This window comes from Anastrepha obliqua, unplaced genomic scaffold, assembly GCF_027943255.1.
Source record: "Anastrepha obliqua isolate idAnaObli1 unplaced genomic scaffold, idAnaObli1_1.0 ptg000071l, whole genome shotgun sequence".
Classification (NCBI taxonomy): Eukaryota; Metazoa; Arthropoda; class Insecta; order Diptera; family Tephritidae; genus Anastrepha; species Anastrepha obliqua.
Window position 1 is genome coordinate 27,501 of NW_026562208.1, and position 12,500 is coordinate 40,000.

The 12,500-nt window shown below is 48.2% G+C and overlaps 1 pseudogene; it reads left to right on the plus strand.

Moving 5' to 3' along the window:
- The first annotated feature begins 286 nt into the window (after positions 1-286).
- On the plus strand, positions 287-3,056 carry LOC129251806 (large subunit ribosomal RNA; annotated as a pseudogene).
- Positions 3,057-12,500: the final 9,444 nt, after the last annotated feature.

The window sequence follows — 12,500 nt, forward strand, 5'->3', positions numbered from 1 at the left end:
AAACCTCTCAAATAAAATGAAATGATGAAAATATTGAATCTAAGTATTCTTTACAAAAAATTTTCATATTATTTATATATATATATAAAATAATAATTTATATATGTAATTAAAAGGAGGAATGTCTAGCATAAAAATTAAATTTTTTATTCTAGGATTGCCTCATTTTACATTATTATTATTTTTATATATTTACAATATATAAAAGGAGAAAAGAAAAATAGAGATGAAAAGATGATATAATTTTTTTATTAAATTGTGAGAAGATAAAAAAAGAATATTAAAACAACCTCAACTCATATGGGATTACCCCCTGAATTTAAGCATATTAATGAGGGGAGGAAAAGAAACTAACAAGGATTTTCTTAGTAGCGGCGAGCGAAAAGAAAATAGTTCAGCACTAAGTCACTTTGTCTATATGTCAAATGTGAGATGCAGTGTATGGAATATCTTAATATCTAGTATGAGAAATTAACGATTTAAGTCCTTCTTAAATGAGGCCATTTACCCATAGAGGGTGCCAGGCCCGTATAACGTTAATGATTACTAGAAAGATATTTCCAAAGAGTCGTGTTGCTTGATAGTGCAGCACTAAGTGGGTGGTAAACTCCATCTAAAACTAAATATAACCATGAGACCGATAGTAAACAAGTACCGTGAGGGAAAGTTGAAAAGAACTCTGAATAGAGAGTTAAATAGTACGTGAAACTGCTTAGAGGTTAAGCCCGATGAACCTGAATATCCATTATGAAAAATTCATCATTAAATAATTAAAAAAATAATGTGCATTTTTTTCATATAAGGACATTGTAATCTATTAACATAATAAAGTATTTATCAAAAGATCATTGGTGATATTAAGTTTATTTAAATTAATTTGCTTTTTAAGCATATTAACATAAAATAAATACTAATGATTTGATAAAGTGTTGATAGATTTTATTATATATAATGCTAAAATTCATTTTTTGAATTTTACAAAAAATTTAATATCTATGATATTAATATTTATTTGTATGCATTTATATGATTAACAATGCGAAAGATTCAGGATACCTTCGGGACCCGTCTTGAAACACGGACCAAGGAGTCTAACATATGTGCAAGTCATTGAGTTATATTAAACTTAATGGCATAATTAACTTAACTTAAATATAATGGGATTAATTTTTAGTCTATTTTTTAATAAATAGTCAATTAATTCAATCCCGGGGCGTTCCATATAGTTATGTATAATGATAATTTATTATTATTTATACCTCTAACTGGAGCGTACCTTGAGCATATATGCTGTGACCCGAAAGATGGTGAACTATACTTGATCAGGTTGAAGTCAGGGGAAACCCTGATGGAAGACCGAAACAGTTCTGACGTGCAAATCGATTGTCAGAATTGAGTATAGGGGCGAAAGACCAATCGAACCATCTAGTAGCTGGTTCCCTCCGAAGTTTCCCTCAGGATAGCTGGTGCATTTAAAAATTATATAAAATAATCTTATCTGGTAAAGCGAATGATTAGAGGCCTTAGGGTCGAAACGATTTTAACCTATTCTCAAACTTTAAATGGGTAAGAACCTCACCTTTCTTGATATGAAGGTTGAGGTTATGATATAATGTGCCCAGTGGGCCACTTTTGGTAAGCAGAACTGGCGCTGTGGGATGAACCAAACGTAATGTTACGGTGCCTAAATTAACAACTCATGCAGATACCATGAAAGGCGTTGGTTGCTTAAAACAGCAGGACGGTGGACATGGAAGTCGTAATCCGCTAAGGAGTGTGTAACAACTCACCTGCCGAAGCAACTAGCCCTTAAAATGGATGGCGCTTAAGTTGTATACCTATACATTACCGCTAAAGTAGATGATTTATAAAACAATTTCGATTGATTTATAAATTTTGAAACTTTAGTGAGTAGGAGGGTACAATAGTGTGCTTAGAAGTGTTTGGCGTAAGCCTGCATGGAGCCGCTATTGGTACAGATCTTGGTGGTAGTAGCAAATAATCGAATGAGACCTTGGAGGACTGAAGTGGAGAAGGGTTTCGTGTGAACAGTGGTTGATCACGAGTTAGTCGGTCCTAAGTTCAAGGCGAAAGCCGAAAATTTTCAAGTTTTTAATAAAAAAAAATATTAATAAAAATATATTTAAAAATAATTAAAATACTTGAATTATTTTGAACGAAAGGGAATACGGTTCCAATTCCGTAACCTGTTGAGTATCCGTTTGTTATTAAAAATGGGCCTTGTGCTCATCCTGGCAACAGGAACGACCATAAAGAAGCCGTCGAGAGATATCGGAAGAGTTTTCTTTTCTGTTTTATAGTCGTACTACCATGGAAGTCTTTCGAAGAGAGATATGGTAGATGGACTAGAAGAGCATGACATTTACTGTTGTGTCGATATTTTCTCCTCGGACCTTGAAAATTTATGGTGGGGTCACGCAAACTTCTCAACAGGCCGTACCAATATCCGCAGCTGGTCTCCAAGGTGAAGAGTCTCTAGTCGATAGAATAATGTAGGTAAGGGAAGTCGGCAAATTAGATCCGTAACTTCGGGATAAGGATTGGCTCTGAAGATTGAGATAGTCGGGCTTGATTGGGAAGCAATACCATGGTTTATGTACTCGTTCTGGGTAAATAGAGAATTACGATTCTTGTTCCCCGGATAGTAGTTACGTAGCCAATTGTGGAACTTTCTTGCTAAAATTTTTAAGGAATTATATCATTCGATATATATTCCTTTTAAATTATAACGATTATCAATTAACAATCAATTCAGAACTGGCACGGACTTGGGGAATCCGACTGTCTAATTAAAACAAAGCATTGTGATGGCCCTAACGGGTGTTGACACAATGTGATTTCTGCCCAGTGCTCTGAATGTCAAAGTGAAGAAATTCAAGTAAGCGCGGGTAAACGGCGGGAGTAACTATGACTCTCTTAAGGTAGCCAAATGCCTCGTCATCTAATTAGTGACGCGCATGAATGGATTAACGAGATTCCTACTGTCCCTATCTACTCATTCTCAGTTTGACTGTTGAATAGTGCGGACGTGTCGTGTGCTAAGTGGTGATTAGCGATTTTTGCGATTTCTTTTGCGTTTATATTCGTGTGTGATAACCGGTGTATTACAGTTGTGCGAGTGACGCTAATATTGTTGTGGCTGTACCATAGCGGTACAGTGTTTACAATTAATTGTGATTGAAAGTGCCGTTGTGCGAGTGACGCTACTTTGTAGTAGCTGTACAGTGTTACGAATAATTGAAAGTGCCGTACGGTAGTGTTGTTGGACACTCCAGTGAGTGCCAATATACTCCGTGCTATAGACACAGAGTGCGTGTTTGTGAGTGCTGCTAGATACAGCGTTGGAAATTTTCCATCAAGTTGTTTACAACTTTTGCGGGCGTGCCGCTATTTTTCGGCGTGGTGTTTTTGCGCGTAGCTGTACCATAGCGGTACGTTGTTTACGAGCAATTGCTCAGGTGACTACGGTTTGTGCTGGTGACGCCACTGTTCGCGTGGCTGTACATTGTGTACAAGTGTGTTGTGTTGGTATATTGTGGGACGCTCAAGCGAGTGCCGCTATACCAAGTTGTTTACAACTTTTGTGTGCCGCTAATTTCTGGCGTGGGTTTTTGGCGCGTGCCGTTACATTCGGTGTGGGTGTACAGTGCGGGCGTACACTAGGTCTGTCGTGCCGCTATATTGCCATATTTGGCAACAGTAAAAAGGGCGTCCCCTTTTGTGCGTGGGTTAAGTACTGCGCCAAGGTTGAATACTTTGTGCAGGTGCTACGACCAAAGCGTGTTGTGTTTTTGCCTGCGGTCGAGCTCGGCGTTAGCTCCACCTTGGTCGACCCGTCCTTGTTCGGGGAACAGTGTTCTGTCCGGCAAGGCATTGGTGGTGGCCTTTGCCAAACCTTTGGTTGGCGCTGTGGGCTACGCCCTCGCGCTTTGCTTTGGCTCGCCGATAGGTGCAGCCGCTGTGTGCGTGCCTGTGCGGGATTCACTCCTGCCGTGCAGTAGTTGCCGTCGCCCAAAAGGGACCCAGTTTTTGTTGTTGCTCGGGAGGCCTTTATACGGCGAACTCGGCAACCTTAGTGGTGGAGAGCTGGGCAATGCCCAAATCAGAAGGGTTGAGGAAGAGGGCGAACACCTCTCTTCCAAGCGGGTCGGCGGTGCCATCGTCGGCAATGGACGAGACGACGTCCGGAGAGGAGGAGGTGATCTTGCGGTCTCCTCCCCGTTCTAAGAAGAAGACCGCTGGAGGTGCAGCGGTTCCGGTGGAGAAGGTATCTTCAAAGGTACCTGAAAAGGTGAGTGGAAGCGAGGGTGGTTCCGAAAGCGGAAAGATTGGGAGTGGGCGCAAGGGGCGGAAGACGGGGGAAAAATTAGGTCCCGCAGGGAAGCGTTTGGAGGAAATGCGTGGGGAATTGGGTGCTTCCCTGAAAGGTTTGGGTGCGATCGGTGGGGATGCCGAACGCAAGAAAGTTGCGGTGCAGTTTATGGGGCGCTTCAAGTCCATTGTGACGGCCTTTAGTGGAGCCGTCATAGACATGGACGGCGTCCCGAAAAGTGTTGCAAAAGACCTCCTGGGGTACTCCTTGGAGTTCGAGGAACTCTTTGTGGAAATGGTGGGGGAGATAGCCCATCTTCGTGGGCAACTAGAAGCCACGAAGATTACCAGGGAGGAAGCACCTCGGAGGACGGCTGGAGCTGCGCTGGCTGGTGCAGCGTCGATGCCGGCACCTCAGGCGCCTGCGCCTGTGTTGCCTGCGTTGCCGGTGCCCAAGCCAGTTGAGACCTGGTCGGTCGTAGTAAGGGGTAAAACCCCCACTACTTCCAAGGAGGTGATCAAGAAAGTTGTAAAGGAGGTTGGGCCTTCCATGGGGGTTAGGGTGCACGAGGTGCGCCCGTTGAAGGATGGAGGTGCGATTATTCGCACCCCATCCGTTGCCGAGAGGGATAACTTGGCAAAAAATGCCAAGTTTTCCGAAGTGGGGCTCGATGTGAGCATACGTCGGAAGCTGGGGCCTAGGGTTGTGGTCCAGGGGGTTCACACGGAGATCTCCCCTGAGGATTTCATGGGAGAGTTGTTCCGGTTGAACCTCAAGGAGTTCAGCCCTGGGTGCCGTGAGAAGGACGTGAGGATGATCAGCCGTCCTTGGAAGGTCAGCCCCGATGGGGTGACGAATGTTGTCCTTGAGGGAACGGACATGCTAATGTCCGCCCTCCTGGAAGCAGGTCGTTGCTACATAAAGTGGTTTTCCTTCCGGGTACGGCCAGACCAACTGACGCCCGGCTGCTTCCGATGCATGGGGTTTGATCACAGGGTGGCAGAATGCAGAGCCAAGAAGGATGTCTGCCGTAGGTGCGGGCAAGAAGGACACAGGAGTGCAGGTTGTGGCAATGCCCCGCATTGTCGCAACTGTGCATTTAAGGGCAAGCCAGCCGGACATCTAATGATGTCCACTGTCTGCCCGGTGTACTGTGCCATTGTTGCCCGTGCGAACGCTAGACATTGATGGTTGAACTATATCAACTGAACTGTCAGGGGTCATATGCCGTGATGTGTGAATTGGGGGCGTGTATGTCGGAGGGGGGCTGCGGCATTGCTTTGCTCCAGGAACCATACTCCACCAATGGGGTGGTGAGAGGCCTTCCTGGGGGCTTCAGGGTCTTTACGGACCTTGGAGTCAAGGCCGCAGTAGCTGTGTGTGAGCCAAGCTACTCTTGTGTAGTAGTTGACTCATCACAGTGGGGAGTATGTGTGTGTGTCGAGGGGGAATTCGGCAGAATGAATGTCGTCAGCTTGTACTGCAAGTCTGACGAGCCTCTAGAGCCCTACTTAAGATACATTGATGCGGTGCTACTACTTGAGAGTAGCATTCCTGCCATCGTGTGTCTTGACGCGAATGCTACCTCCCCGATGTGGTTCAGCAAGGTATCCAGGCATACTGCTGGATATCGGAGCCACACTCGGGGTGTGGTTATGAGCGAGTGGGTTGTGGCGAATAACCTTCTTGTAGCAAACGAACCAAGCGTATGGTATACGTTTGAGGGGCCTAGAGGTGTGAGTGACATTGACGTGACGCTCATGAATGACGCAGCAGCGGGTAGGTTCGAGTGTAAATGGAGTGTTAGGGGGGGTTGGGGAATTAGTGACCATAATTTAATACAAATTATGGTTACTCCCCGTACCCCGCAGTTAGAAGGGGGGAGTCCATTGAGGCGATGGCGTACCTCGTGTACCGACTGGAACCGATATGGACATACTGTTAGGGAAGCGGTATTGGATATACCGCTTAGGGAGTTTGAGGAATTGGGGGTTGACGAGCAAATTGCTCGTCTATATGAATGTGTTTGGGGTGTGAATGACTTATTGTTTAGGAAAGCTAGGGCTGTGAGAATGAAAGGTGTGAAATGGTGGACGAGTGAGTTAAATTCAAAGAGGAGGTCTGTCCGACGCTTGAGGCGTTTGTTTCAACGCGGCAGGCGGACCAATTCGGAGAATCTGTCTCAGCTCAAGTATCAATTTAGCGTAGGGATGAAAGAGTATAAGAAGATGCTTGTGAGAGTGAAGGAGGAAGAGTGGAGGAGATTTGTGGGGGAAAATAGGGACGACCCTTGGGGACAGGTCTATAGGATCTGTCGGGGTCGTCGAAATGAGATGGCTAGCTCTCTTCGCGTAGGTGATACTGTATTATCGACGTGGAGAGAGTGTGCCAATGTTCTGTTAGGCGAGTTTTTTCCCAGGGCTGAGGTTCAGGTTCCTCCTGCACAAGAGGTGCCTGTCCCTCCAATAGAAGCTGAGGAGTTGGATTATGCATTTGGCCTGGTCAGGTCTAAAAGGTCTCCAGGTTTCGATGGTTTGAACGGAGAGATGTGCAAATGCTTGTGGAAGTTCATTCCGGAATATTTGGAGGCCATTTATGATAAATGCATATGGGAGGGATATTTTCCACGCGAGTGGAAAATTGCTAGGGTCGTTGCACTCTTGAAGTCGCCCGATAAGATCAGGAGCGATCCTCGATCTTATCGTGGTATCAGCCTCCTTCCAGTACTTGGAAAAGTGCTGGAAAGGGTTATGGTTGAGCGGCTTCAGGAGCTAACTCGGGGTGTTAGGTCGGATAGGCAGTATGGGTTTAGGAAAAGACGTGGTATAGAGGATGCGTGGTTGTATGTTCAGAGTGTAGTTAGGGAAAACGTCAATAAATATGTCCTTGGCATATTTATTGACTTTAAGGGGGCATTTGATCACTTGCGCTGGGATCGTGTGTTGCAGAGATTAGAGGAGCTTGGCTGTCCGGAAATTACTCTATGGCGGAGTTATTTTTCGGACAGAAAAGCATCCATGGTAGGAGTGGGCGGGAGTGTGGAGATTGGGGTGGAGCGAGGCTGTCCGCAGGGATCCGTCTGTGGTCCCTTCATTTGGAACCTCATGATGGACTCCCTGCTTCGGCAGTTAGAGCCACTCTGTAAACACTGTGCGTATGCGGACGACCTTCTCATTTTGGTTGAGGGTCGTTCGCGTGAGGAATTGGAGCGAGTGGGGGGGCAGCTCCTTACATTGACCCACAATTGGGGGGTAGATGTGGGAGTGGACATATCGATGGACAAAACGGTGACAATGCTGCTTAAGGGCAGATTGTCCCCGAGTCGTCCACCGATTGTACGTTTGAATGGGATAGGGATTAGGTATGTGACGCAAGTCAAATACCTGGGGGTAACTATGAGTGAAAGGATGTGTTTTACTCCACACTTAGTTTCGTTGAGGGAGCGGCTGCAGGCAATCGTTGGGCAAGTGCGTCGCGTTGTCAGATTTGACTGGGGTCTTAGCCGGCGTGCGGTTCGTACCGTATATCGGGGCCTATTTGTGGCCTGTGCCACTTATGGTGCCGCTATATGGTACGAATGGGCTTTAAAGTCGGTTGGCAAACGTCATCTGATGGCGTGCCAGCGCATTATGTTGCTTGCCTGTTTGCCTGTATGCCGTACAGTGAGTACGGATGCATTGCAGGTGTTGTTAGGTGCGCCTCCTCTTGACCTGTTAGTTGTGCAACGGGCATTTACCTTCAGGTTGAGAAGGAGGCTTTGTATGCCGCTGCTAGATGGATGGATATCCGACGGTGATGTAGAAAGGGGGTATTTAGAGTGTGAAAGGTTGTTGAAGGAATGTATGCTTCGTGGGTGGCAAAACCGATGGGACAATAGTTCCAAAGGTCGCGTGACATACGAGTACATTCGGGATGTTTCCTTTGTCGGGGAAAATCCTGATTTTGGATTTTCCCTCAGCCTGGGATTCCTCCTTACAGGACATGGGCCTCTTAATGCTTATTTGCATGAGAGGCGCTTGTCCACAAGTGAGGAGTGTGTTTGTGGGTCGGCAAGAGAGGACTGGGTGCACGTCCTCTGTGAATGCCCGATGTACTCAGACATTAGGGATCTTGTGGGTGTGGGGATTAGTTGGACTGATGGACGGTATGATGTGAGTGGTGTGATTGCCAACCGTCGGAATGTCGAAATGTTAGGGCAATATGCGCGAGAGGTTTTTAGGCGGCGACGTTATTTAAGGCGTTCAGTTGATTAGTTTTTAGCCGTTCTTGTCTGTGCATTCTGTTGTTCTGTGCATTGTCTGTTGTTGCTTAGGTGTGGGAAATGGCCACCAGTCCAGAGCTGTATGGAAGCTCAACTGGTAGTAGTCTCGGCTACGAGGTCTGACCGGAGACTTAAATCTGGTACCACGGGGAACAGGGGCCCTCGGAGCTTGCTCCGACCTGTTCATTGGGAACGGCCCTTCGGGGAGTTTCGTGGTGGCTGTGGTTAACACCTAAATGCGGGTAGAGCCTTTTGGCTCGATGTGGAGTTGCAATGCAACCGGGTGCCGGGACCCATAGAACGGCAGAGGGTTAGATAGACCTCGAACCCTACCAAGGTGGTTAGTGTGTCCATTCCACACTACCAATTGGTATCCTTAAATGCTTCGGCATTTTTGGGGCGCTGATCAACGCATTGTTTTTGATCCGTTGTGCTTTTGAGCACCGTGGGTTTGGGCTGTCGCCAGCAGGAACTCACGTAAAAAACGCCACACGTTGTTGTCCCTATCTACTCATTCTCAGTTTGACTGTTGAATAGTGCGGACGTGTCGTGTGCTAAGTGGTGATTAGCGATTTTTGCGATTTCTTTTGCGTTTATATTCGTGTGTGATAACCGGTGTATTACAGTTGTGCGAGTGACGCTAATATTGTTGTGGCTGTACCATAGCGGTACAGTGTTTACAATTTATTGCGCTAGTGAGTGCCGTTGTCCGAGTGACGCTACTTTGTAGTAGCTGTACAGTGTTTACGAATAATTGAAAGTGCCGTACGGTAGTGTTGTTGGACACTCCAGTGAGTGCCAATATACTCCGTGCTATAGACACAGAGTGCGTGTTTGTGAGTGCTGCTAGATACAGCGTTGGAAATTTTCCATTAAGTTGTTTACAACTTTTGCGGGCGTGCCGTTGTTTTTCGGCGTGGTGTGTTGTGCGTAGCTGTACCATAGCGGTGCATTGTTTACGAGCAATTGCTCAGGTGACTACGGTTTGTGCTGGTGACGCCACTGTTCGCGTGGCTGTACTTTGTGTACAAGTGTACCTTGTTGGTATATTGTGGGACGCTCAAGTGAGTGCCGCTATACCAAGGTGTTTACAATTTTTGTGTGCCGCTAATTTCTGGCGTGGTTTTTTTTGGCGCGTGCCGTTACATTCGGTGTGGGTGTACAGTGCGGGCGTACACTAGGTCTGTCGTGCCGCTATATTGCCATATTTGGCAACAGTAAAAAGGGCGTCCCCTTTTGTGCGTGGGTTAAGTACTGCGCCAAGGTTGAATACTTTGTGCAGGTGCCGCGAACAGAGCGTGCTGCGTTTTGCCTGCGGTCGAGCTCGGCGTTAGCTCCACCTCGGTCGACCCGTCCTTGTTCGGGGAACAGTGTTCCGTCCGGCAAGGCATTGGTGGTGGCCTTTGCCAGACCTTTGGTTGGCGCTGTGGGCTACGCCCTCGCGCTTTGCTTTGGCTCGCCGATAGGTGCAGCCGCTGTGTGCGTACCTGTGCGGGGCTCATTCCTGCCGTGCAGTAGTTGCCGTCGCCCAAAAGGGACCCAGTTTTTGTTGTTGCTCGGGAGGCTTTTATACGGCGAACTCGGCAACCTTAGTGGTGGAGAGTTGGGCAATGCCCAAATCAGAAGGGTTGAGGAAGAGGGCGAACACCTCTCTTCCAAGCGGGTCGGCGGTGCCATCGTCGGCAATGGACGAGACGACGTCCGGAGAGGAGGAGGTGATCTTGCGGTCTCCTCCCCGTTCTAAGAAGAAGACCGCTGGAGGTGCAGCGGTTCCGGTGGAGAAGGTATCTTTAAAGGTACCTGAAAAGGTGAGTGGAAGCGAGGGTGGTTCCGAAAGCGGAAAGATTGGGAGTGGGCGCAAGGGGCGGAAGACGGGGGAAAAATTAGGTCCCGCAGGGAAGCGTTTGGAGGAAATCCGTGGGGAATTGGGTGCTTCCCTGAAAGGTTTGGGTGCGATCGGTGGGGATGCCGAACGCAAGAAAGTTGCGGTGCAGTTTATGGGGCGCTTCAAGTCCATTGTGACGGCCTTTAGTGGAGCCGTCATAGACATGGACGGCGTCCCGAAAAGTGTTGCAAAAGACCTCCTGGGGTACTCCTTGGAGTTCGAGGAACTCTTTGTGGAAATGGTGGGGGAGATAGCCCATCTTCGTGGGCAACTAGAAGCCACGAAGATTACCAGGGAGGAAGCACCTCGGAGGACGGCTGGAGCTGCGCTGGCTGGTGCAGCGTCGATGCCGGCACCTCAGGCGCCTGCGCCTGTGTTGCCTGCGTTGCCGGTGCCCAAGCCAGTCGAGACCTGGTCGGTCGTAGTGAGGGGTAAAACCCCCACTACTTCCAAGGAGGTGATTAAGAAGGTGGTAAAGGAGGTAGGGCCTTCCATGGGGGTTAGGGTGCACGAGGTGCGCCCGTTGAAGGATGGAGGTGCGATTATTCGCACCCCATCCGTTGCCGAGAGGGACAACTTGGCGAAAAATGCCAAGTTTTCCGAGGTGGGGCTCGATGTGAGCATACGTCGGAAGCTGGGGCCTAGGGTTGTGGTCCAAGGGGTCCACACGGAGATCTCCCCTGAAGATTTCATGGGAGAGTTGTTCCGGTTGAACCTCAAGGAGTTCAGCCCTGGGTGCCGTGAGAAGGACGTGAGGATGATCAGCCGTCCTTGGAAGGTCAGCCCCGATGGGGTGACGAATGTTGTCCTTGAGGGAACGGACATGCTAATGTCCGCCCTCCTGGAAGCAGGTCGTTGCTACATAAAGTGGTTTTCCTTCCGGGTACGGCCAGACCAACTGACGCCCGGCTGCTTCCGATGCATGGGGTTTGATCACAGGGTGGCAGAATGCAGAGCCAAGAAGGATGTCTGCCGTAGGTGCGGGCAAGAAGGACACAGGAGTGCAGGTTGTGGCAATGCCCCGCATTGTCGCAACTGTGCGTTTAAGGGCAAGCCAGCCGGACATCTAATGATGTCCACTGTCTGCCCGGTGTACTGTGCCATTGTTGCCCGTGCGAACGCTAGACATTGATGGTTGAACTATATCAACTGAACTGTCAGGGGTCATATGCCGTGATGTGTGAATTGGGGGCGTGTATGTCGGAGGGGGGCTGCGGCATTGCTTTGCTCCAGGAACCATACTCCACCAATGGGGTGGTGAGAGGCCTTCCTGGGGGCTTCAGGGTCTTTACGGACCTTGGAGTCAAGGCCGCAGTAGCTGTGTGTGAGCCAAGCTACTCTTGTGTAGTAGTTGACTCATCACAGTGGGGAGTATGTGTGTGTGTCGAGGGGGAATTCGGCAGAATGAATGTCGTCAGCTTGTACTGCAAGTCTGACGAGCCTCTAGAGCCCTACTTAAGATACATTGATGCGGTGCTACTACTTGAGAGTAGCATTCCTGCCATCGTGTGTCTTGACGCGAATGCTACCTCCCCGATGTGGTTCAGCAAGGTATCCAGGCATACTGCTGGATATCGGAGCCACACTCGGGGTGAGGTTATGAGCGAGTGGGTTGTGGCGAATAACCTTCTTGTAGCAAACGAACCAAGCGTATGGTATACGTTTGAGGGGCCTAGAGGTGTGAGTGACATTGACGTGACGCTCATGAATGACGCAGCAGCGGGTAGGTTCGAGTGTAAATGGAGTGTTAGGGGGGGTTGGGGAATTAGTGACCATAATTTAATACAAATTATGGTTACTCCCCGTACCCCGCAGTTAGAAGGGGGGAGTCCATTGAGGCGATGGCGTACCTCGTGTACTGACTGGAACCGATATGGACATACTGTTAGGGAAGCGGTATTGGATATACCGCTTAGGGAGTTTGAGGAATTGGGGGTTGACGAGCAAATTGCTCGTCTATATGAATGTGTCTGGGGTGTGAATGACTTATTGTTTAGGAAAGCTAGGGCTGTGAGAATGAA